Genomic DNA, 25,816 nt, shown 5'->3' on the forward strand with positions numbered 1-25,816 from the left:
TAAGCGGTGGATTTGTTAAACTATGCTGCGTCGGTTTCTTTCGAATGTCGATATATTTATGACAGAAAAACAGAAAATTTTGTGTTTTACTTAGTGATAGAGCTTCGTGGTACCACCACATATACAGCAGATATAATGCAACAAAACAGTAATATTTAAGCGATGTAATGGTTTAAATTTCAATCGGCGCAAATGTCTATGGTCTGTGATGAACACTAGCCATCAGATGACAAGTAGATCAATGCGATCGAAATAAAAATTATAAACACAACATATGCGTGATTATGTATTTTAAAATGAAATGTGTTCTTAAAATAAGGTACGTTATAAAACGGGGAGGGGGGGTACTGACTCCGGCTTAATAGGCTGTAGAGTGTATAAATTAAGCTTAACTTTAGAATGCAATGTTTTCGTCCACTGCGTCTCATTCATATTCCGAAGAAGTGTTGTTATTATTCACGCGCACCGGGCATATTATGTAAGTTTTAATGAAAGCACGGCTCCATTAGACGCGGAATATTCATTCCCTTGATGATCTCCTCGAATAATAATGCCGGGGTATTATTTATTGTAGCTGGAATACAATGGTAGCTAAAATACCCCTTGTATCTTGCATAGGTCTTGAGATACTTTCCTTTCTGTAAATTCCAATAATAGTGCTGGTTCTAATTAAGTTAGCTCGAATGGCTTTCGTGATGTTTGTAATAATAAGGAATGCTAGGGGTGAGGTCGAATTTTAACTCGAACTTCAAATCACAATATTTTGGCTGATCTAGTAATGAAAGGGGCACTTTAATATATAGGACTTTGTGTAAGCCCGTCTGGGTAGGTACCACCCACTCATCAGATATTCTACCGCCAAATAACAGTACTCTGTATTGTTGCGTTCCGGTTAGAGAGAGAGAGGTTAGGGTGAGTGAGCCAGTGTAATCACAGGAACAAGGGACATAACATCTTAGTTCCCAAGGTTGGTGGCGCATAAGTGATGTAAGGAATGATTAATATATCTTACAGCGCCTTTGTCTATGGGCGGTGGTGACCACTTACCATCAGGTGGCCCATATGCTCGTCCGTCAACCAATGCCATAATAAATATATATATATATATATATATAACTTATTGTAGGATCTTGGTTTCCGTACCTCTGTCTGTCTATTCCTGGTCGCCCTGAATAATGTCACGGTTTGTTTTGTTAGTGTTTTGGTTTGGGCGATTCGGGGTTTTTGTTGTTGATTTTTCCATTTTTTTATATCAAAATATGTCATTATTTATACTCGGATATGAGCACAGAATCGTTACGGTATCCTCGCTATGAGTCCAATTCGCACTTTGTCAGTTTTTCTAAATACTACGCATGCGCTGCCGCGGGTAGAATCCAATTAAAAAATCGTTTTTAAAAATTTTACGTGATTTTTTTTTTGTTTTTGCATCCGTGTAGTGGAGTTACGCGTTACACGTTTTCTCTGATATCGTCTATCTCTCTATGCAATAAATATGGATCCGATGCTTCGTTGCTGTGGCAAATTTATATTTTTCTTCTCATTTATAAAATCGATTAAATACTGGTAACTTATCAATATTAAAATAATAATTATCGGTACAAATTTACGATATAATATAAATATTTTTTGATTTTTTTTCCACGAAAATGCCTTAAAAACACAAAAAATCATTATCAAACTTGTCCTGCAGATTATTTTAAAAACATAACCGTTTTTTTTAGCTCTCCAAAAATGTATAACAACTAGGATCTTATTTCAAAGTAACTGAAAAAAATTATCACAAATCAAGAGTTGTGGAAATTAGTGTTCGAAAAAAAGGTAAATTTGCTCTTTGAATGTCTCGCAAATAGGCTTAATATGCCGATGCAGGAAGCAAACTGGAAGAAAAAAAAGAACAATATACTCATATAGTTCTTTTTTCAAAAACTTTTCACATAAGAATTGCATTTGTTTTACAAATTGTAGAAAAAAAAAAATAGATTTTCGATACATTTTTTAAATAAATTTTTGAAATTGCACTTTTGACTTATTTTGAAAAAATCTAAAAAACGTCATAACTCAAAAATGGTTCACTTTTGCATTATGCACATGGGGGTTAAAATTATCGCAAATAGTCACTTCTATCAACTCCTAACGGGAATACTTCGAATTACCAATAACCGTGTATAAAAACATATATTGACTATTTTTGTTAGGAATAAGCTCCAAAACTTCTCTTCAAAGTGAGGCCTCCTGCCTTAGTCTAGCAGTGGGAGTTTTACAGGCTGTTCTTCTTACCTTTATTTAAATAAATATTTTCTTCATTTTAATCTTGATATGTCATTGTTATTAGTAGTGCTAGTCTAAAACCACTTGAAATATATGTATTCGAGACACAGAATATTATGAAAATTAAAAGGAAGGTTACGTGTCACGCAATTAATTCCATTATCATTTTTCAACCGTCGTTTGGACGTCGTGGTCGTCGTGGTCAGGAACCTGTGTAACTGTGTGTGTTTTGTCGTGTTGGACTCTCGTTTTATCCACTCCATAGTTATGTTCTCGAATAAAATGCCCAGTGGGACAATCAATAGACAACGTCCAATCCTAATTCGTATTCGTTCTTCCGACAGTTGTATATACGACTCGGTCATATGTTTTCATAATCAAGTACTGTACATTATTACATTTGAGATTAGATACCACTCATTCATCACTTATTTCTACCGCTAAACAGGACTATTATTGTTGTTTTTTAACGACCTTCGTGGTCGAGTAGTGTGTACACCGGTTTTCATGGGTACGCCACTCCGAGGTCCCAGTTTCGATTCCCGGCCAGGTCGATGTAGAAAAAGTTCATTAGTTTTCTATGTTGTCTTGGGTCTGGGTGTATGTGGTACCGTCGTTACTTCTGATTTTCCATAAGACAAGTGCTTTAGCTACTTACATTGGGATCAGAGGAATGTATGAGATTTTGTCCAATATTTATTTATTTATTTTCTAGTGTGAAGGCTGAGTGACCCAGTATAATTACAGGCACAAGTGATTTTTATTTTTTTCCATCCTATGGGCGATTTAAGAAACGGTAATTATTTCCTCCGGCGATGGTGACTGGTAAGTGGTCATTTAGTAGCGCATTTGCCAGTACGTCTAGAATAATAAAAATATTATGGATAGATAGATTAATTCATTCAATATGGTCGTGATCGTTAGTAATGTATTTACGAAAATCCATTTGGTTTGTTGTCACGTCAATACTTGCCGTTTACCGTTTGAACGGTTATGCTATAGGGTTATCTATACGCTGACTATTGTAAATAATAATTATGGAATATGTGTGTGTATTCTTGTTACAAATAATTCTTATTAACAATTTGATTACGAAATTTTGTTCTCTGTTCTGAAAAGATCTATCTACTCCCATTTTTGAGACAATAAAAAAAGGAAACCGTGGCGTGCAATGGGAGCAACCTTGTTTTATACTGTGCCGATGTTGTACTAAATATTTTTGTCAGCCGTAAAAGCCTGCAAAATCTTTTTTCGAGCAATGTTATAGAACACTGGGTCCGAACTCAAATAAATGGGATAAGAGCTAGCAGATTACATGACTAACTGGTAAAACAAAGGAATTCTTTAAATTAAATGAATTTTATTTAAAATAAGTGGCAGCCCTCAATATCACTGATTGGCTTCTCATTTAGCACGATTGTGCGTTACGAATACATAATTCGTGTTCAACGTCGACGCTATTAAGATAATCTCCACGGCCTATACGGGTCCTATCATTGATTGCTAACCGCTTCAATGGGTGCTCCACACGTGAGCCAACTCAACCGCCAAATTTTGACCTCTTTAGCTATGCAAATTATATACCCGGTCGTTCATAGCTTGATATTAGTTGACGATCTAACGCGTAAATTGGGGTCATATTGATTGGTCAGCGTAATATGGTGGGGTAGGTTTCGAAACGATTTTGTTTGTATATTCTTAATAGGAACTTTTCGTTCGTTTGTGACAAAATTTCAGTTCACAATGACTTCAATTGTTAATAGGCAAAAGAGTTCGTGACTTACTGAACTAATTGTAAACATTTGTAAAAATATATATTAACGGTTACTTCACAGAAAAATACACCTTTAGACCGAAGTAGCAATAAACCGATACACAAGTTCCATTAAACTTCGATAGTGATACGAGTGGCCATCAAACCTTCGTCTCGATAGCATTCGAGGTCCCCTAAGTTTTTCTATGAAAGTTTTTATGATGCGGTCGCATTACCATTTGAACGTTTACGGCCCACATTTGGACGATAAAATCCTGGGCCAGGGATGCGTCTGAGCCCTGTGAGGTACCAAAGTTGACGCGGTAATAAGTTTCAGGATTAGAGATGTTTGTATGGCCGAACTGGACATTCGAGAAATACTAAGACCGATAAATTAAAATTTGTGAATATATGACCTGAGCTAGGTAGATGATAAAAATTGATCACATTCATAATCGTTGTACCAAATTAATTATAAACAAAAATTTAGCACATGAAAATTTAGTAGCTTGTGTTTTAATTACAAGACCGTCATCTTAGATGTGTCTTATATACGATATATTCGTTAAACTTTATAATTATTTGAAATTATATAAAATAACTAATATAATATCTGTCTTACGATGTTTGTCAGAATATCACGTCAAAACTTTTCAACGGTTTCGATTAACGCTCATAACATTATTAAAATATTCCCAAATATATACTTACTTGAAATAGGATACTTGAAATAGGATTTTGATATACTATCTCTTAGATATTATTCACCAAAATTTGAGTATAAATATGATTTATCTGAGCTTAATAAAAACCAGACTAAATCAATTTAAACGAATGCGTCTTGTTTTTATTAATATCAATCACTTTAGCAAATTAATCTATTGAGTACATATTTATACAATAGCTATTCGTGATCGTCGATTTTAAATGCTAGAATTTGTAATATTGAGAAAGCAAATGCTTTGAAATTAGACTGAGGGTCAATGAACAAAGCTAAACAACTTTATGATGTAAAGTTGACGTCATGACTTGGAACAAATCGAACTTCGACTGGCTCATTAGGTATCCGATAAATCTAAATTCAGAAACTTCATCACATGAATAACTAACTTTACCATAGACTCATTTGTAACGCGATCAAACTATGACAACATTAGAATTCAAAGTGGTCGAACGCCGCTATCCGCTTCTCGACGAAAACACGGCCATTGAATAAGTTTGTAAATGGTGGCACCCATTAAAACTTATTTCAATATCGCGCCGAGCATGCGTTACTGGGATCGGAGCAATCGCTTACACCGCACAGCATGTGGCGTGGTAGCTGTTTTCCGTTGAAATAACTTTAATTCAATAGAAAAGTTAAATTGTACGTCGCTGTTTTCTAACGTATTCGTTACTTTGATGATTTTCTTGAATTTGATGTGAAAAAGTCTCGACATTTACGTAAATTTCATATGAGGGATACTGGTTTTGTCATATAGAGGTCTACAATGGTCTGGCCTGCGCATAACACGCGTTCTTACGAAAAAATCAAATACAGGAGAGCAAGCAAAATAATCTCTAAAATAAAAATATCCAAAAAGTTTTTTCTCTCATGTGGTTGTCTCTGTTAGCATTTTTTTGTTGCCTCCGAACCTCCAAACTTAATATGGCAATAATATTTGGAAAAATATATTTTGCACTCACACATGCTCTCTTTTGATCCATTAAACGATCTTTCGTTTAATGGAGATTTAAAGAAGAATTACTGTTTTAACATTTTTGATGGAAGTAATTATTTACAAAACAAACTAAACCACGAAACGCGCTTGATAAATGTCTAAAGTTGTACCTATAACATTACGAACTATTTATTGTCTCGAAAGTTCGCTCGAACTTAATGTGTTAATGTCAACTGTGAATGGAAATGGTTTTGATTTCAGTCAATAAATAATGCAGAATCGGGTCACATCTAAATCACGGGACGTGACGTCAGCACTATCTCAATGCGCCACCTGGCCACCCCGAGATATATCTCATTCTTTTGTTGTTCGCGAACGAGTTTTTCACGTTCTCGTCTTCCTACCGACGTTTCCTCACACCTGCGCCTATTCGCGCCACCCATATTTATTGTGCTCATTCTGTGTAACGTCGGTAACAATAGTATGTTTCAAGTTAAACGTACAACAATATGTATATACGCTGTAATTGGAAAAGTTTTGACATTCGTTTGAAGTTTATTTTTTAATTTATATTTTCACTTTAAGAACTTTTCTTATAGTAAATAAAATGCGCTCTAATGAAATTGTCTGCGTGCTACTGTACTCGAAAATACACAACTGTTTTATATCCAATTTTTTCTATCTATAAGTTATTTGCTAGCAAATAGATTTTCATTTTTAATTTGCTGGAGTATCCTCGAGCTTGCAGATTGACAGTGATAATATTCCTGTGTTTCAGAAAGTCGCGTGGTGTTACTATTGGTCGATGAGAATAGGTAAAAAGAGTACTTCCGTTTGAGCACATATTTGTGTACTGCAATATTGCCTCCCTTGAAAAGTGTTGGCTGAAACCATTGAGGGCATTAATTAATCAATATAAGACCGACGTCACGAATTAATAGGAGTGTTGGATGTCTAAGATGATAAATGGATGCGTTCAGTTGTGGTGATAATGTTGAGATGTGTGAGATGAGGAGATTGGATACAAATAATTCAAATTTATTTATTCAGTATAGAAGCATTACACTTATTGATTTATAAGAAAAATATCCTGACACGAGAAGAACCTCCAAATGAAACTTAGCAGGTTTATTTGTCTATTCGGTTATCAATTTTAATCTGATAAAGAAATAGCCTGGAGGGGATAGTTTGATACCTAAGGAATCTCATCAACAGCATCCATGGATTCCTTAATTGTGCAACCTTTTGCACACAATTTTTTTTTTTTGTATTTTAACAACGCGTGCAATTTATTCTCCAGTTTATTGCCCCACAGAAGAATTATCAACTCTATCCAGTCAACAGTACAAAAGGGTATTATATAATTAATTTGACATTATAAATTTTATTTCGTCTGACTGTACAATAGTGCTCAGTCGTGAACTTATCGCGTTTAATATTGCGTTATTTTTTCCAGGGGCGTTTCAACTGATGTTTTTATTATAAAGACGTGTTGGGACTGAGGAAATATTTATGTATGTTAAGGAAATTTGTACTCTTGATGTACGACTCGTTTTCTCGTACGTTTCGAAGGAGGTTTAGTAAAACCTTCACTCGCTTCACGGGATATGATTTTTTTTTTGTTATATTACAGATGGCATTCATTCTATGTTCTTTGAATCAGTAGTTTGTAAGGTAAATGATATGTTGAAATAATTATGAAAAGACTAAAACTTATTTTTACTCATAATAACTACTAAAATTTTAAATGTGAGATAATTTTTCTCTAAATTTGTTCTATTCATTGAAAAAACATTCTATAAAATTATCCAACGGTACAATATTTAATTGAAATAAATGTACTAGCGGAGAATTTCTTTATTGAATATCAACATTGAGTGTTTTCGTTTAATTTAATTCGATCAGATCAAGAGAAAGGCTCGGAAATTGCAACGGATCATTGATAAAAACCACACTGTATGGTAATACTAAGCTCATTTATGAATATTTATTGGTTTCTGATGGTTATATAATATAAAAATAGTTATGATGAAATGGATTGGTATTTACTTCGATACTGTACTGTACACACTACTCGACGACCTACGTGGTCGAGTAGTGTGTACACCGGTTTTCATGGGTACGCCACTCCGAGGTCCCGGTTTCGATTAGTCGATGTAGAAAAAGTTTATTACTTTTCTATATTGTCTTGGATCTGGGTGTTTGTGGTACCGTCGTTAATTCTGATTTTCCATAACACAAGTGCTTTAGCTACTTACATTGGGATCAGAGTAATGTATGTGATGTTGTCCAATATTTATTTATTTATTTATTTATTACTGTTTAACCGATTATAATGACCTATTCAGTGCCTTTTCATTTAAAAAGGGTTTTTATATTATCAACATCGTCGTATCTTGCTACTCAACTAGATGACTGCACACATAAAACTCTGTACCGTTAAGGCGAGGTCCATCGTTGACAAGCCGGGGTCAATTGGGCGCCATGTGGGACCCCTAGAACAGCTCAATTTGATCTCATTTTGTAAGTTTTTATTTTAGTTTTCTTTGTTATTTTAGTAAATAAGTAAAACTGAGCTTGGGCACGATGATAGCTTTATCAATGAATTATTCTCACTCGAAAGCGTTAAAAAATGAGTTCTGTATTGGTCAAATGGTGTGTTTTGAAATCTGATGATTTTTATGCCAGGTTTTGCTACCGACAATATAAAAAAACTAATAATTTATTAAGGAAATATTGTCTATCATAAGTACATAAAGTCTCACTATAAAATTTGATTTATTATTAGGACTAGATCATAAAGCTAATCCGAGATCGGAACAAATAATACGTATAGTTGATAGATTTTTTTACGGTCCCAATGACTAACGTGACCACATATTCGAACATCTGACTCCCTCATTTAAATTGTTATCGAGACAAGTTCCCATTTACACTACAGTTTCGTACTTTGCGAATTGGAAATTAGGCGTCGTGGCCTCGTTATCATTTTCATTCCACTAAGTACGCCGGAGTTGTTAGTGCAGTGCAAAGTGTACTATAAATAAATGAATTCAGTGTTTGTTCACGATGGGTGCTTAAATTGCGCTGTTTATACAGGGAAACCGAAATTTTCATCGTATTATTTTATCCACTTTCGTTATTAACTATTTTAATTTTGCCATAATTTTGTTCGCACGCTCATCTTTGCCGATGATAGCTCGTTTAAATTTAATTGATTGAAAATTTTACTTTTCACGTTGGTTATTATTACGTATATTGTATCTGAATTTTATTTATATATTTTTCAGTTGTACATAACGTTTTAATGATGGAATTTTATAAGATAAAAAAAAATAATAATAACAGTGAATAATGACGTATCTGATAAGTTAAATCCTAATTAGCATTGTGGATGGGAACGTTAGTTTGTTTATTGGTTTGTAACAATCATTCATCGGATCATTGCATACAAGTTCCAGTAACGTAAGAAGTACAGAAAAAGAAAGTGCCTAATAACTTCCATCGTGGTTTTTGGTTTCGGAAAAACCTTAGATGGATCTAGTTAAATATTCAAATGTAAATTGTTGTGACGTTACAAATTCAACCAGTAGTAAATTATAGTTCCGAGATTAATTAATTTGCGCAAGTAATTTAAATCAGTTGCCTTTTGCGTGATAAACACGTTATATACATTTTAAATTGTCTGTAATAGAAATTACCCACCCCGTCATAGAATAGCTCGCCGAATACTACCCGTCTGACCAATTCAGATTTCAATTCAAATTCACGTTAACAAAGAAGGCGCAAAAGAAAACAGCAGAAGACAATTAAAGTTGTAATCCTGAAATTTCCATGTAAGTAATAGGCTTTTGACGTTCCACTCCTGGGCAATTCTGCCACATGTGTATTCCACCAACCCGCATTGGAGCAGCGTGGTGGAATATGCTCCATACCTTCTCCTCAACGGGAGAGGAGGCCTTAGCCCAGCAGTGGGAAATTTACAGGCTGATTATGTATGTTTTATTATGTACTCCTGGGCAAAGGCTCTCCCTTTTGAGAAGAAGGCTTGAAGCATATTTCACCACGCTGCACAAATGCGGTTGATACTCGTGGCCGTTTCTCATCCACCCCGTGTAGGTCTCCATGTTTTCCTTCACTGCTGAGCGCGACATTAATTAAAAATACAAATTAAGAACAATAAAATTTATTGGTGCTTGCCCCGGGTTCAAAATCATCGCTTAAGATTCACGACTCGTCACCGGCCATCAGGGTCTCAAATTTCCATATGAACCCCTGGAAGTAAAATGCAGGCACATCAAAATATTAAAATCGATCAAAATAAAAGAAAGATTAAACACCAAACTGGAATACAAGAATACTAAGTACAATACCTTGCGGTAGAATATATGATGTGTGGTCGGCAACTTCCCAAACGGGCTTGCACAAAGCCCTAACACCAAGTACTTGGTTTTACTAGTTACTTGGTGTTAGGGCTTTGTGCAAGCCCGAAGTTTGTCCGATTTGCACTTGTTATTATCACGATTTGACTAGTCAGGATGTTGTAAAACGTGAAATGGTATATTAACTATAATGTGGTAACTAAGATAAAATTTATAGAAAAGTATTAAAGTCATAGTGAGGGTACATATTTCAGACACTAAATTTTGTCCGTAATTTGTAGCGGCGAGGTAGCGTCGACTCCACCTTGGAAGTTCTTTTTTAAATAAGATGATAAAGAAGTGTTGACGTCGACGAGATTTTGACGAGTAAAAATAAACACTTTGAGTTCCATGAACGGTATACTGTCTGTCTGAAAATGTATTCGTGTTAATGTTATTTCGTGTTTTCGGTATAATTGTGTATATGATTTTTGCTTGCGTTTTACAACTTAATTAAGGGTTTAGTTTTCTATTTAGTTAGATGACTGTCTCGTTGGTCGAGTGGCTATAAGGCTACAGATTCTGTGGTTCTGGTTTCAAATCCCAGGTCGGGCCGATAGCAAGTAATTTTATTTTTTAGTCTGGAGTTTCGAAGTGTTTACACTTTCCTGTTTTGGAAAAACATAAAGCCATTAGTCCTGCGTCTAAACTCTTTCCGTTCGTTTCGGATTATTAGAGTTATGGAGCAGAGATTGAATCTGTGTTTGCGCATAAATTTGTGCACTATAATATATCCCATAGTTGATTGATCTCCATTGAGATTAGTATTAGAATAAATATCAATTATTAATATTATTTTTATGTTTATACGCTTATATGATCGTGATAATTCAGTGGATAGAACGCATGGATCTTTTCAAAGGTAGCTCGTTTAAAGCTGGGCAAACATGATAAAGAATCCAATATGGCAGAATTGTGTCATTCAACCGAGGTGCAAAATATTACTTTTCAGCGTGGTGGAATAAGCTGGTGTTCTATTTCAAGTCTGTTACGTTATTTTTAATCTAATTAAGTCTTATATTTAATTAAAAGTGGTTTTATGAAACATATTATTAAATAGATTAAGGATTATGTTACGTTATATTTTAACGTAGTGCCATATCGGCGACGTCTTGTATCGATAATTGCTTTCGCGAATGTTCCAAAGCGTTCTTAATGCTTCAAACATTAAGCTGCATATAATCTGTGGAGCTTCTAAGGCGTTTCGGTTGTATCAGGTGAGGATTATATCGGTTATTCAGTAGGCGACTTGCTGCTTTCGCACTGCTGTTTGTTTATCGTTATAAATGCAGTGCATTAAATCTGTTAATAGTTCAGATACTGGCTGTTAAAATATTATCTGTTTATAATATCATATAGTTTTTATTTTTTAAATACATAATTTTATTATTCTGATTTGGTTTTATAAAAACGCAATTTTATTATTGCTTTATTTGTTAAATTTATAACATTATTTACATTCTTTAAAGTAAAAAGGTACTGTATTATTTAACAGTTATATTTTTTACTTGAGCTTTGTACCTCTGGGTATATACCATCCACTAATCAGATATTCTACCGCCAAGCAGCAGTACTCAGTATTGTTGTATTTCAGATTGTGGGTGAGTGAGCTGTGTAACTATAGGCACAAGGGACATGACATCCTAGTTCCCAAGGTCGGTGACGCATTGCCATTGTCTATGGGCGGTGGTGGCTTATAAAGTAGCCCATTTGCTCGTCTGTCTTCCTATATCACAAAAATGTGTTCAGAAATTCAACGATACTTAGCATACATATTATAAGATTGTTTTATGTCAAGTATGCATAAATAAAGAGAAGTATTTTTTTCGATACTAAAAAAGTTTTTTTTAACAAATTTATAATCTACTCCTGTACAACATTTTTTAGTGCTGTGATCACAGATTTGCAATTGTTAGTGTTTTATTTTGTTGTAACGATATCCTCAGTAATCCTGCTTTTGACCATAAAAAGTTGGCGTAACGTTTTAAACATGACCGATGATTTGGTTTCGAATTTAAGTCAAACTTTTTTAATGATTTTATTTTAAGTGTATTTATTCGAACAACGCTATGAAAATGTTATATACATATGTATAAATGCTATTATGGCAAATAATAATGATAATATTATCCAATCATTTTTTTTAAATGGTAGAGTAAGATCATAAATTTCGCATATATAGTTAAGTTCATCAATAGTTTAAATTTAAAGCGAGTGAAACTGAGAAACGTAACTACGTATGCCTTAATATTATACAATAAAATCTTCTCCGTAATGCGTTGCTTCTGGTATAAATATTATGTATATCGGTTTCATACTTTTATGAGTATAGATAGATATAACATTGATTATATGAGGATTGGCTTATAAATGTGAATGAATTAATTATTACTCCCTTGATTGTGATAATTATTTCTCAGCTCCTAAAGATCTTAAGCATTATGTTGTACTTCTTTAAAACTTGACTTTAATATTAAACACAATTTAATTCTCTTCTCAATAATATATATGTATATACATATATAAAAGCGAAATATCAATCACTGATATATAATCTCAGCAACTATAACAAGGTTGGTTCCTTATAGGGTGTAGACCGATATAGATTTTACGAAACTCCACCCCTAAGGGGTTAAACGGGGTTGGAAGTTTGTATAGAAGTCCTATGTTTTTGAAGTAAGAGACTTGAAATTAAAATAATATGGTGTATATATGATGTGGAGGTGTACTAATAACGTATCTTTTGGGGGTTAAAACAGGGGATGGTTATTTGTCACAACTAGTAGATATATGGTTAAACAGTTACGTGTTATAATTTCTGTTTTTATGGTATAGGTATGCCAGGTGATGGTAAGTGGTCACCACCAACCATAGACATAAGCGCTGTAAGAATTATTACTTCATCCCCGATGCGCCACCAACCCTGGGAGCTAAGATGTTACGTCTCTTGTGCCTGTAGTTAAACTGGCTCACTCAACCTTCAAGTCGGAACACAACAATAGTAATTGTTGTTGCTTGGAGGTAGAATATATAATGAGTGGATGGTACCCAGAAGGTCTTACACAAAACCCTACCACTATGTAAATTAAAAAGGATGTTTACTGTCTTTTCAATTAGAAAGGCATTTAAAAATGAATGTACCCTTAAAAAAAAGGGAAAGGGAAAAAGGAAGCCCGTCCGCGGCTTTTATTTTTTTTTTTATTTTATTTTTTTTTTTATTTTATTTTGAACGAATGAAACGCGAAAATTGCTCTTTTATTTCCGTTTGCATCGAATGGCCGATCGGATTCCGTTCGGTGTACAATATCAATACCTTTTTTATTCGCACCTGGTTTTTATTCAACTAGACTCCTAGAGCGTTAAAAAAAATGTAGATGATTACATGACATTTTCATTCGGTCGTTCGTTCATTTTAAGAGTTATTGCGACTTCGTTCGTTCTTACTTTAAACGGGCTGATGAAATTATATTTATATTATACTAGTCATCAGACAAGATACACTCAAAAATATATCGAAACGGATGTGCTATATGGTGATCATGGTGGGAGAGGGTATTAAATGAAGGTTCTTCAATATATGGTCTGAGCTCAGATAATATGATATAGGTACACCTGATGGTAAGTAATCACCACCGCCCATAGACATAAACCATAAATATTCCTTAAAATTAACGCTAGCTTTACATTGAATTCAATAATTAATAAAACAAAAATATATTTCGATTTTGATTCGAGTAAATCCTAAAAGCATTTCGAGAAGAAACTAAGGAGTATTTGTTTCAAAAATCTCACACCAATGCCGACCAAATCAAAAATAACGAAGAAACAAATTAATGTACGAAAAAAATATATTTAAAATTAGATTTTTTAAAATATAACGTAAATAAAAATAAATTTAATTTGTGAATTTTAATGAATCATTTTTTGTACACTTGTCAAAGTTTTTAAATGGATTTCAGCGTTGCGAGTAATTTATCGCGTCGGCTAATGCAAAGAGCCCTCCGTGTAAGGGCCGCCTTTGATATTGTCGCACTCGTAACCTCTTTGCCGGTAAAAACTAAATGACGTTGTGCAGTCATAGGTCCAAAGGCGAGCGTTCACGCGCTACGAAGTGTCACTTCCTATATCACATATTCTGTCGTGATTGGTCCAATCAACGTGTCGGTATTCGGTTTTAGTCGGTAGTACAGTGAGAAAGGGTATATGCTACTGTTATAAATGTTATTTAATTATTATTATTACTATTATAAAGAACAGTTTCTATAATAATTTCTATACCTTAATTTAATAAAACAATTTTTTTATTGTTTTTTTTTAAATGCGGCTAACTAAAAATTATCATATAATTTAACTATGATTAATAATATAATTAATATGTAGAAATATTCGTAGACTTTTTTAGCTCCATTTAGTTTTCACATTTAAACGTATTCGAAATTTAAACATTAAAATACTTTTTTTATCGGATTTTGTCTAGCCGTTATACGTACACGAAAAAAATTTATAATTTATTCACGATTTGAGCACACGTACAGTGAACAACTCCAAGTCCATTTGTTATCTGCTGTTCTTCGATAATAATTCTTCAGGGCATGGCATAAAGTCGTAAATAGCTTACGATATGGGTCGTTGTTCTTTTACTGCTGTTGTATATCGTGTGTTCACGTAAGGTCCTCTTACAAAACAAGGGGGAAAATTCTTTTTTCAACGTAACTTATTCACGCTGCGCCCACTATGTGAGATGAGGACACAAAATGCCGCTTTCGAGTGTCATTAACAAGATGAAGAGATACTGGTACACTTCGTTAGGTATAGACGCTCGTGGGGCGATGGGGGGTGGTGAAGCCTTGTTATATTTATTTCTTTGCATGATCTATTCAAAGTGTCATTAATGAGATTACGCCTGGTGCGTTTGCTTAATAAAGGTAGAATGTACCTCCCGTCATCTGTTAAACCTACCCACTCGATGTCTTTGTGCAAGCGTGTCTCTGGCCGCACATTTCATACATCACTTGCTCCATCGCTCATCACTGCTCTTCAGTGTTAAGAACAAGAAGGAAGAAGAAGAAGATTTGTGTTTATATTTCTTACAGTGCCATTGTCCATTGCCGAAGGTGGTCATTGACCATTAAGAAATATGATATTAAAAAAAAACTACTACAATTTGTCAACGATATTCTTTTCATAGTAGCGGCATCAGAAACTTAAAATGTAGTTTAATATATTTAATTACAACTAATAATAATATTTTAGAAGAACTTTGTCTGTTTGCTATCTCACAACAAGATCCTATAGTTGGACTATAGTATCTTGTTAATAACTAAACCGTAGTTTAGTTATCTATGGAAAAAATAAATATGACGCGAATAGAGTCCCGGGAAACGGCTAGTGTACGCTATAAATGCGGTTCTTTTATGGTGGTATAAAGTAAACGTCCCGTTTTTTATAGAGTTCGTGTTGCGTGGCTCGCCTTAACCGAGCGAAATTAGGCCGTAGCGCCTTTTGAAATAAATAAAAAAAATCACGAAATGGGTTAACTCGTTAAAACGTTTTTTATATTTCTAAAACTGATTTCAAAGAAACGTACACGTTAAAGAATTTACGAATGTCTTAGAATTTATTTGGATTACGTCTTGAAATTTTATTTATGATATTTAGTTTAGCAAATTTAACGGACATTATGAAATCAAACTTTAGTTACAACTGAAAACCAAATCAATGAGTTATAAAATTAAAAAAAAATAAACATCAATATTAATATTAGAACTTATCTATTAATGGATTATTACCTTATAAGGTTTTCTTCGAAATTAAAAATTGATATAGGTAATATTTTGAAGTCGGAAGCAATGACTAATTCGTATATATTTAAAAAAATAAATTTCTATCTTTTTTGCGGTTTTTATGCTCGAAATTAAAATAGATAGCAGGAAACATTTATTTAATTATTCGTTCGAATGTAAAACAGCATATTTACATGGAAAGGAATACTGCGAGACCAGCCGTACAAGATACTCGGAATAAAAAACGTAAGGTATTTATTTTATTGTACGAAATATACAGTCAATCCCACCATGGATTTGTCACTAGGCGACGGGGATAACGCAATATCATTTTACTTGGATATCGAAACAAATTACTTTATTATTTTATATCTCGTGGGTATTGTCTTAATTTGTATTTTGTACAACATTTTTATAATTTAATTTCCATATGAATTATAATTTGACAGATGAAAGTCCCCGTAGATAAATCACGTCGATCTTCAATGAAGATTTTGGGTTCAAATGCTTAATTTATAATATAAGTTTTTTGCTGAGTTTCTTTTGCCTGTTCTTCTCAGGTCCAAGGTTTTTATTTCCTAACCGATGATATAGTGGTCTGCTACGGCCTTATTATTTTAATCACTCAAACGGCACAACACTTTATTTTTCACTAGTACACTTTTCTTTTCGACGTTAGGATTTTAATTATAAATAAAATCTCTTCATACTTTTATAATGTAAGTATTTATTTGTCAGCACAACTTTCTTGTTTATCTATTTATTTAATACTATGTAATATATACACTAATAAGTTTCAAATTCATAAGTTATAACTGGCCATAGTCACATAATTACTTTAATTATGTAACTATGGCAACGGCAGAATAAACAAGAAGGCACATTATTGTTGAATATAATTGTTAACAATAAAATATTTAAATAAGAAAATAATCGACTTGAATTGGAGAAATAAACTTAGATCCTTTTATAGTCAAAATAAAAACCATATTATTAATCAAATAACTATTTAAATCTAAACGGAAAGAATCAATTGAAATACTAAAATATTTGTAGGATATAGTTTGTGATTTATTAAAGTATTGTATATTTCCGCTTTATTAAGCAATATATCAAAATCTAAATACCTAAAGTCGGTAACAGGTCAAAGTCGTAAGGGGAATAGGTAATATAATTAAGTTAGAATAGATTAAATACGTTTCGAAGTAATCAAATATTCTCCGATTTGGAACCAGTGGTAGATTTTAGATAACCGATAAACAAGTGTACGATTCTATATTGAATAAACCTTTTGATTTGAACTTGTTCTGTTTCTCGATCGATGTCTGCTAAATTCATCATTATATATATGAGGAAAACATACCAAACATGATGCTAGGGCTTTGTGCAAGCCCATCTGGGTAGGTACCACCCACTCATCAGATATTCTACCGCCAAACAGCAATACTCAGTATTGTTGTGTTCCGGTTTGAACGGTGAGTAAGCCAGTGTAACAACAGGCACAAGGGACGTAACATCTTAGTTCCCAAGGTTGGTGGCGCATTGGTGATGTAAGGAATGGTTAATATTTCTTACAACACCATTGTCTATGGGCCGTGGTGACCACTTACCATCAGGTGGCCCATTTGCTCGTCCGCCTACCGATATCATAAAAACATTTAATTACATATTTTGTCTTGGCTTAGTTATAAAATGCAGACAGATTTATCTAACTGCGATGTAAAAGTATGTGTGTGTTCGCGACACCTGTATGCTGCTGGATCAGCGTGATAGAACTTCAATCATTGTATTCAAGAAATGAAATAAAGCTAAATTGAAACACCAGTTATCAATACTTGCGCTTTGAACCCGGTGCTCACTTAATTTGTACGTATAATATCTATCCAATGAGTTGTCTAGAGCACGTGAACTCTGAATACATGCAAAAGTCCAAGAAAGTTCTTAATAAGGAAGGAAGAAGTTCTTTTCCATTTTGTTTGTTTACGTTTATAAATCAATTAATTACAACTTTGCGGCGGAAGAAAGACGTGTCGTAAAACTCCCTTTTTTACGGAAGAATTGAACTTCACTATTGATTTTAATATATATATGTTTGGGGATGGAAACGGAATCATACCAATGTGTCTATCGGGTTCAGTATAATTCCATACGTATTCATGTACATTGTTAAGTGTATATATTTATTTAGTTATTGTAATCATCTGAGAGTGACTAACATGAGTTTTGTCACCTCTGTCAATGCTCTGATATTGGTCTGTATTGGACCATTACGAATAGCATTCACCTAAAATACGTAGTGCATAAACAACCGTTATATAACGGAATATCCTCCAGCTACAAATCAAGTCAAATCTCAAGGAAATTACTGGTAACGTTGACATTACAATGTAATTTAGATCTAAACTCCCTGTATAATCTTGACCTTACACGCAACATCTTGTTAAACACTGCACGAGAACCGCAACAGACTGACGTGTTTGGTGAGACAGTAGTTACAAAATAAGGTGTTGCATTACTAAATGCGATTTAGAACACTTGATTAATGTTGTTTTGATTCGAAACTTGATTGTATTTTCAAATTGCAATCAAAACAAAAACATAGAATAATTCAAAATGTTTGAATTATTTGTCTTTTACTTCGACGAGCGTTTGATAATTAATAATCGTTGTCTCAGATGTCCGTTAAGTTATTTCATTTAAAGAACGAATAAATAAATAAATACATATTTTTTTATTAATAAATATTGGACAACATCACATACATTTTGATCCCAATGTAAGTAGCTAAAGCACTTGTGTTATTATTAAAATCCATAGTAACGACGGTACTACACACAGCCAGACCCAAGACAATATAGAAAACTTATGAACTTTTTCTACATCGACTCGGCTGGGAATCGAACCCGGGACCTCGGAGTGGCGTACCCATGAAAACCGGCGTACACGCTACTCGACCACAGAGGTCGAATTATATATATATTTTATTTTAATTTTATATTTTTTTTTATTTATTTTAATTTTTATATTCATTGATAAGTTACTGAAAAAAGATTTATTTCTGTAACGTGTAACGAGTTTGACTTTTGCCTTGAAGTTTTTTATTAATGTGAACAGTTTCTCTCACGGCTTCGGCCGCGTGCAGGGGGAGGTGTTTGTTAGGTACCTCTCGTCCCTTTCTGCAAAACAATATGAACTCATCCATCATCTTACAATTTTGTGAAAAATGTTGATTGATCGGTTGCCTGGTTAAGTGAAAAACTAAGAAATAAATTAGTTTTGCATTAATAATATGATTGTTAGGATAACTATAAAAAGTTCAAATTAATTTAAAATATCAATTATATATTAAGAAAGTGCAGGAGTACTTTCGATAGTCAAAAGTCTAGTACTGTTACTACTACGCGTTTTAAAATTTCACAAATATACTCGATGGGGAGAGTCCGGAAAAAATATAACACAATTGTTCTCAAAAATTAGTACTACGACTAAGTATTAGGTAAAAACAGAAGAGCACGGCCAACCTTGGCGGAGTGCTAAATAATAGGTCGACTTCACACACCTGGAGATATATATAGGCAAAGCTCTACACTTGTGTGGTGGCAGTTTTAGTGTATAGTATATACTCATTATAGTAACGACAGCAGAAAAATATCCAATAATTTATTTATATGTTTATTTATTTTTTTTGTAATATTTTTATCAGTTTATGTATAAATTAAAAACAACAATGTTTGACATTCATTTATTTAATTTCAAATACTAATAAGTTCCACTTTATGATACGATACGATATGATATATATTATTTTAAAACATATTACACATTACAACTTGTTTGACTTATTATACTTTAATCGCAAATTCACAAATTATCCACACAATCACAATCTTAAAAATAACTAAGAAGGAAAAATTATACCGAGGAGCCGAGACGGCCCAGTGGTTAGAACGCGTGCATCTTAACCGATGATTTCGGGTTCAAACCCAGGCATGCACCACTGAATTTTCATGTGCTTAATTTGTGTTTATAATGCAACATCGTGAGGAAACCTGCATGTGTCTAATTTCAACGAGATTCTGCCACATGTGTATTCCACCAATCCGCATTGGAGCAGCGTGGTGGAATATGCTCCAAACCTTCTCCTCGAAGGGGGAGAGGAGGCCTTAGCCCTGCAGTGGGAAATTTACAGGCTGCTAATGTAATGTAATGTATGTAATTATAATTTTAAATGGCGACAACAACATGAAGATGAAAACTGTATCGACCTCTTCCGACGTATGTTCAAATACAATAACTGCAATTGTGTGACTGCACGATGTTGGCTACAGAAAACTCGAGTCGTTTGAATATTACGTACATTATTTTCAAGTTCGCTCACTTCATGTAGGAATGCGGTAACTTCATGTGAAGATCTTTCTTCGACATTGTAATTACTGACATTTTAATGTGCATGTTATATTTACTGCTGCATCGGGTCCTAGCTATTGCGGCTCGCGTTAAGCAAATGCATAAGTTTTAGTTCTTAGCTTATATTCATTTGTTTTCACGTTACAGCTCAGTCAAAAAAAAGATTGGCATAATTAACGAAACTATATTTTGGTTATTTAAGACAAAGACATATAAATAAGTATGTATATGTATGTCAGCAGTAGAATTCCTGGTGATTGGATTTTGAACAAAGACCTAGTGAAATTTTTAATCGTTTTTGACAATACATATGTCAGTGAATTGGTTTCGTGTCGTCACGCCATTGGTTGAATAAGTGTGAAGGGACGTAGGTACTTATAATTCCCTCAGGGTGCTCCTTCGATTTCCGCGGCCTAGGAAGGCCCTTTCTCATGCAATGGAAATCGCATATTTCACTCATCCGGAAACCCCAAGGCCTTAATGGAATATCATAAATAAATATTTCGAAAACAGACTTCATATTCTTGCATCCATCAAGTGTCCCATATATTAAGGCGGTACGTTACAGTTTGATGCATTAGAGCCCGATTGAATAACCGACCGAGATCAATATCCCGACGCCCCCGAGGAATATTGGAAGATAAATTCTAGTAAGATTTACGACTACATTTTAAACACGCTGCTTTACCTCGGCTGTTGAACTTAAGTAACTGTTATAGCTTACATTATAAATTTTCATCGGTACTTCCTGTTCGATGTGTTCAAAAATTATTCTAGGGAGGCAGGTTACCAGAAGAGCTGCCTGATTTTAAGCTTCATTCGAAAGTAGAAACATCACTCCAAACACCGTCAGTACGATGGCACCAACATAGGGTCATAGTATTAATATCTCTTAATGTTACCAGATTTTACGTGGTACTTTTATAGTTTTGGTTTCTCCTGGCTAATGCCTATGGAATTGCTTATGTATTTCCTTGACGCCTCATTGGCTGCCGTGTCATACCGAGAATACCCTCAAATTCAGCGCGCAGCATTTTCGCAGGAGACGCCTTTAGGACGTTTCTCTTATTTCTGTTTTTCTTATTGTAGGTCTAGTACTCCTCCCAATCGGTGCTTCTGTTAAGGCCAATAAGGTCATTAGCAATACATAATACAGAAAAAAAAGAAGGCGCGATCAGTTCACTTGGATAGTGAATACATCTCTAAATAGCAAAGTACAAGAATTATATGTACAGCAGCAGCGAAAGCTTTTAATAATTCACAGAGATCCATAATCCGTGTGAATTACTAAGTGATTTAAAGTCTCGTTTTACTGTATTTTCTGTACTGTGGTAGTAAATAACTCATTTCGTTCGCAGACGGCATTTACTTTACAAGCTTGTAAATATGATTCAAGAAATTAAAATATTATATAGACGAGAACATCTAACAGTTTTGTTATGATGGTAATATTCTAGGAAAACCGTAGACAACGTTGTATGCTTTACATTACTGTCCACCTTATATTTAACACAACATCGCTTAAATTCCATCAAATGGTAGCTCATGTTATATTGGCTCAACTTTAATTTAGTTTCGGTAATTTATTCAAACCGCTATAATATGAAACACTCGTTCCTCTAGCTCTCGCATTAGACTGCTTTTTTAGTATTCTAGTTGAATTATTAAGTCGATTTTACTAATTAGTGATTCTAATTCCATATACGTACAACATTTTACTTTATTCAAGAAGGATATTTTCAATGGTTATTTATAAGATCTCAAATCAAAGCCGATCTCGATAAAGGTCGAAAGTAATGTTATTAATTATATTTCATCAAAATATGTTCTAGTACTATTGGGCAAAGATTGAGTCATTTGATTATAATAGATGTATGTATTACTTAAAAGTGTTTTAAAAAAGAGCTTACTGCTAAATCCCATTTAACAGTAACAAAATTTAATTTGTTAGCCTTAAACATGAATTATAATTTTCGCACAAAAGCGAGTGGCAACAGATTACAGAATATAACGATAAATTAAATATAAATATCACCCGTAACTAAAATTAAGGAGAATATCATACAGTACGTAACATAACATAAACGTGCAAGGAATTACGTGACTTAACCTTCCTCCATAGAAGTACTAGACGCCGTGAGAGTTTAGGTCTTCAACGTCGGTACTAATGCTTCCGGCGTCTGTTTATCCTGACCATTATAATCCGGGTACCTTCAAGACAAAAGTGAATAGGTATCTTCTAAGTAAGCGTACTTCTTCTTAGACCGTATTAGTACTTACTATCAGGTACAATTGGAGTTAAGTGTAAGGCTATGTTTTTGGTCGTAGGGCTTTATGCAAGCCTGTCTGCGTATCTGGATGATACACCGCTAAACAGCAATATTTAATATTCTTGTGTTCTGGTTTAAAGAGTTTGTGAGTTAATTACACATTAAGGATACATGGCAGATTTTCTCAAAGCTGGTGGTTCATTGGCGACGTAAATTATGGTTAATATTTATTTTAGTGTTAATGTCTAGTAGTGAGGTCCACTTATCAAGTGAGCCATTTGCCAGTACCACTTATATTAAATAATAAAAAAAAACACTGTTTAAAAATCGAAACGATTTGAGCATTTATATAAGGATGAAGACTTTAAAATTACAAATAACTTATAAGGGTTGTATAAGAACCCGAGTAAGCCACTTAGCTTGGAGTAAAATGTAATAATGTTGTCTTATTCTCCGCTGAGTCCACAGACAACCCGGAGATGGGATTGTCGTCTTCAGTATCACATTAGCGTGCAGATATTCAGTGAACAGCACGGATCAAGCTAAGGACGAGAAGTACTTATATATACTTGTATAGTATATTTAGGACTCTGTTTACATATAATAGGTCTTCTTTTAAACATAAAATAGAGCGACGTCAGATGTCACGTGTATTTATTTATTCAAAGATGACAGAAGAAATAAGTTCAAAGTAAAAAGACTTTTTAAAAAAAAGCTTTTATTTAAATATGCTCTGAAAAGAAGAAAATAATATTTTCCTTTAAAATTTTAACTATCAATTTATAACCTAATTATACACAATTTCTTTTATCATAAAAGCTTTCTTTAAAAAGTATTTTTACTTTGAACTTATTTTTTACTTTTTAGTTATGACACTCTAGGTTTCTGAGTCTTCATCTCATTCAGTGCATCATTGTTGCAAGGTCGTTTGCCGGTTAATTTCGAACAGTCTAAATCTTCAATAACAAGACCTTCTAATGATTTTATCCTACTTAAGGCCACGTATGCGTGACCAGAAACAAAGAGCTTCTTGCCTAAATAAACAACGGCGTGATCGACAGTACTACCCTGCATTTTGTGTACTGTGCAAGCCCTGTCCAAGCATAATATAAGTGGCAGCATTCTTCGTTCCACGGTTCCGTGACTATATTTTGCTGGAAATTGCACAGACTTGGGCTGAATGAGGTGAACACCGTCTTTACCGAAATCTATACGGACGGATGGTATATTGGATTAAGAGTGACGTCAGAATATTTTTCAATTTATTCTTGACAACCTCTTTCATTTGACACCCATATTACATAAGTGCATAAAAAAAAAACTATTCTGCCATCTCGAATGTTCCACCATATTGAATTTATAATTACGTCACATTCATTTTCGAATTGCTCACATCGAGCTCTATCATTTGATACCTATATTGCAGAAGTGCATAAAAAATAACTATTCTGCCATCTCGAATGTTCCACCATATTGGACTTATAATGACGTCAAGTCTTTTCGTGTATTGTCATCCAAACTTAACGTGTATACAAAATTTCAGCCAAATCGGTTAAAGAGATCTGCTTCAAAACTGAGTAGCAAGATTCCACTCGCACATACATATATACATACATTGCAAGTTAAATAAAAGCTTTTAAAAATAAGTAATGTTAATTTAACGGAATATTAGGCAAGTGAGTTGTTACCCTTTTATAAATGAATACTAAAAATCTCAAAGAGAGACTCAAAAGATGGCTGACTTTTTGTTTAACAAAGTTGTACCTTTTTATTAGTTCATCTATGGCCTTTACCATAGATAGTTTTATCTTTTGCACGCTTTAAGTTTAAGTACTCAAAAAACACACACATATTTCTCAGAATGTTCACGTTTTTATGTGTAGATACAATAAATATTTACTAATATTATAATTACGAAAGTAATTATGTTCGTTTGTCGGTTTCATTTTTACGGTAGAACCACTTAACAGAAAACCAAAAAATTGAGTATGTAGCAAGATTGAACTTATATAACTGAAACCTACGATCAGTCCTCTAACACGCGGGCGAAAACTAGTTGAACATAAATTTGTCCGTAAACAGACAGACGATTTGACACATGCTGTGATGTAATCTCATATATAATTAAGCGTTAGTCAGTTCTAACTCCCATGCGATATTTCGTGACGCTTAAATCAAAGTACTTAATCTATACTTGTCTTGTACAAATCCGAGGTAGCTGCATCAATTCCCAAGACGAGGGTACATATGACGAGGGTCTGAACCATAGATATTAATTTGTACGGCAAATTAACAGACGCGAAATGGCAACCCTGGCTGGGATCTAATTTGTTAGCCGAACTAATAATTCCTCTAGTTCTTGACTGTCGTACATTATACCGGAATTAATTAAAGATAGTCATTATTTGGGAAACTGTGCCCTTAACTCTTAACTCGAGTTATTTAAAAAATTGCAAATAAATAAATTAAATTAAATTATTTGTCCCAACTAACAAACCCAGGCAAGCACTTAATTTTCATGTGCTTAATTTGTGTTTATAATTCGTGCTCGGCGGTGAAGGAAAACATCGTGACGAAACCTGCATGTGTCTAATTTCAACGAAATTCTGCGAAATTGGAGCAGCGTGGTGGAATATGCTCCAAAACCTTTTCATTAAAGGGAGATGAGGCCTTAGTTCAGCAGTGGGAAATTTGATGAATGTAATGTAAATGTATTGTTCCAACTATCAACGTACAGTATAAAAAAGTCCAAGTCAAAGTTTCTAGACTTTTTAGGCCGAAGTAGGGTTTCTGGAAATTTGAACTTTAATGAAGAGGTGACCTCTCGGAACTGGTAGTATTTGATAAAGTTATATTGTAACTTGTAAGCCGAGATAGGCCTGTACTTGGGACACATAAAACATAAACGAAGATTGCAGGTTCAAACCCAGTTCCAATGGATTAAGTTACGTATAATAATAATCCTCTTTCAATATTTGTCAATCGTAGAACTCCCTTATGTTACACAAACTTTGTCCATATTTTCTATTCTGTTCCACGTCGATAATTGAATTTTCATTAATCCAATGAGCTGACAATGCTTCGACTAAAAACAATTATTATAAAATAAATATTCCTTAATTAATTTATGCATCATATAATTGTTTACGTCACAAATCAAAGCCGATCAGGTACATTTATTATTGGTTTTATTTACATCGGATTATTGCAATATAATTAGTGCCTAATAATTTAACGATGTAATGTTACA

At 33.7% G+C, this 25,816-nt stretch overlaps 1 protein-coding gene across 3 annotated transcripts in view; it reads left to right on the forward strand.

Moving 5' to 3' along the window:
* The window catches only part of LOC113398786 (furin-like protease 2), a 249,430-nt gene that overhangs the window by 187,265 nt on the left and 36,349 nt on the right, over positions 1 to 25,816 (forward strand). The gene's annotated exons all lie outside the window — the stretch shown is intronic.

This window comes from Vanessa tameamea, chromosome 14, assembly GCF_037043105.1.
Source record: "Vanessa tameamea isolate UH-Manoa-2023 chromosome 14, ilVanTame1 primary haplotype, whole genome shotgun sequence".
In the NCBI taxonomy this organism is placed as follows: domain Eukaryota; kingdom Metazoa; phylum Arthropoda; class Insecta; order Lepidoptera; family Nymphalidae; genus Vanessa; species Vanessa tameamea.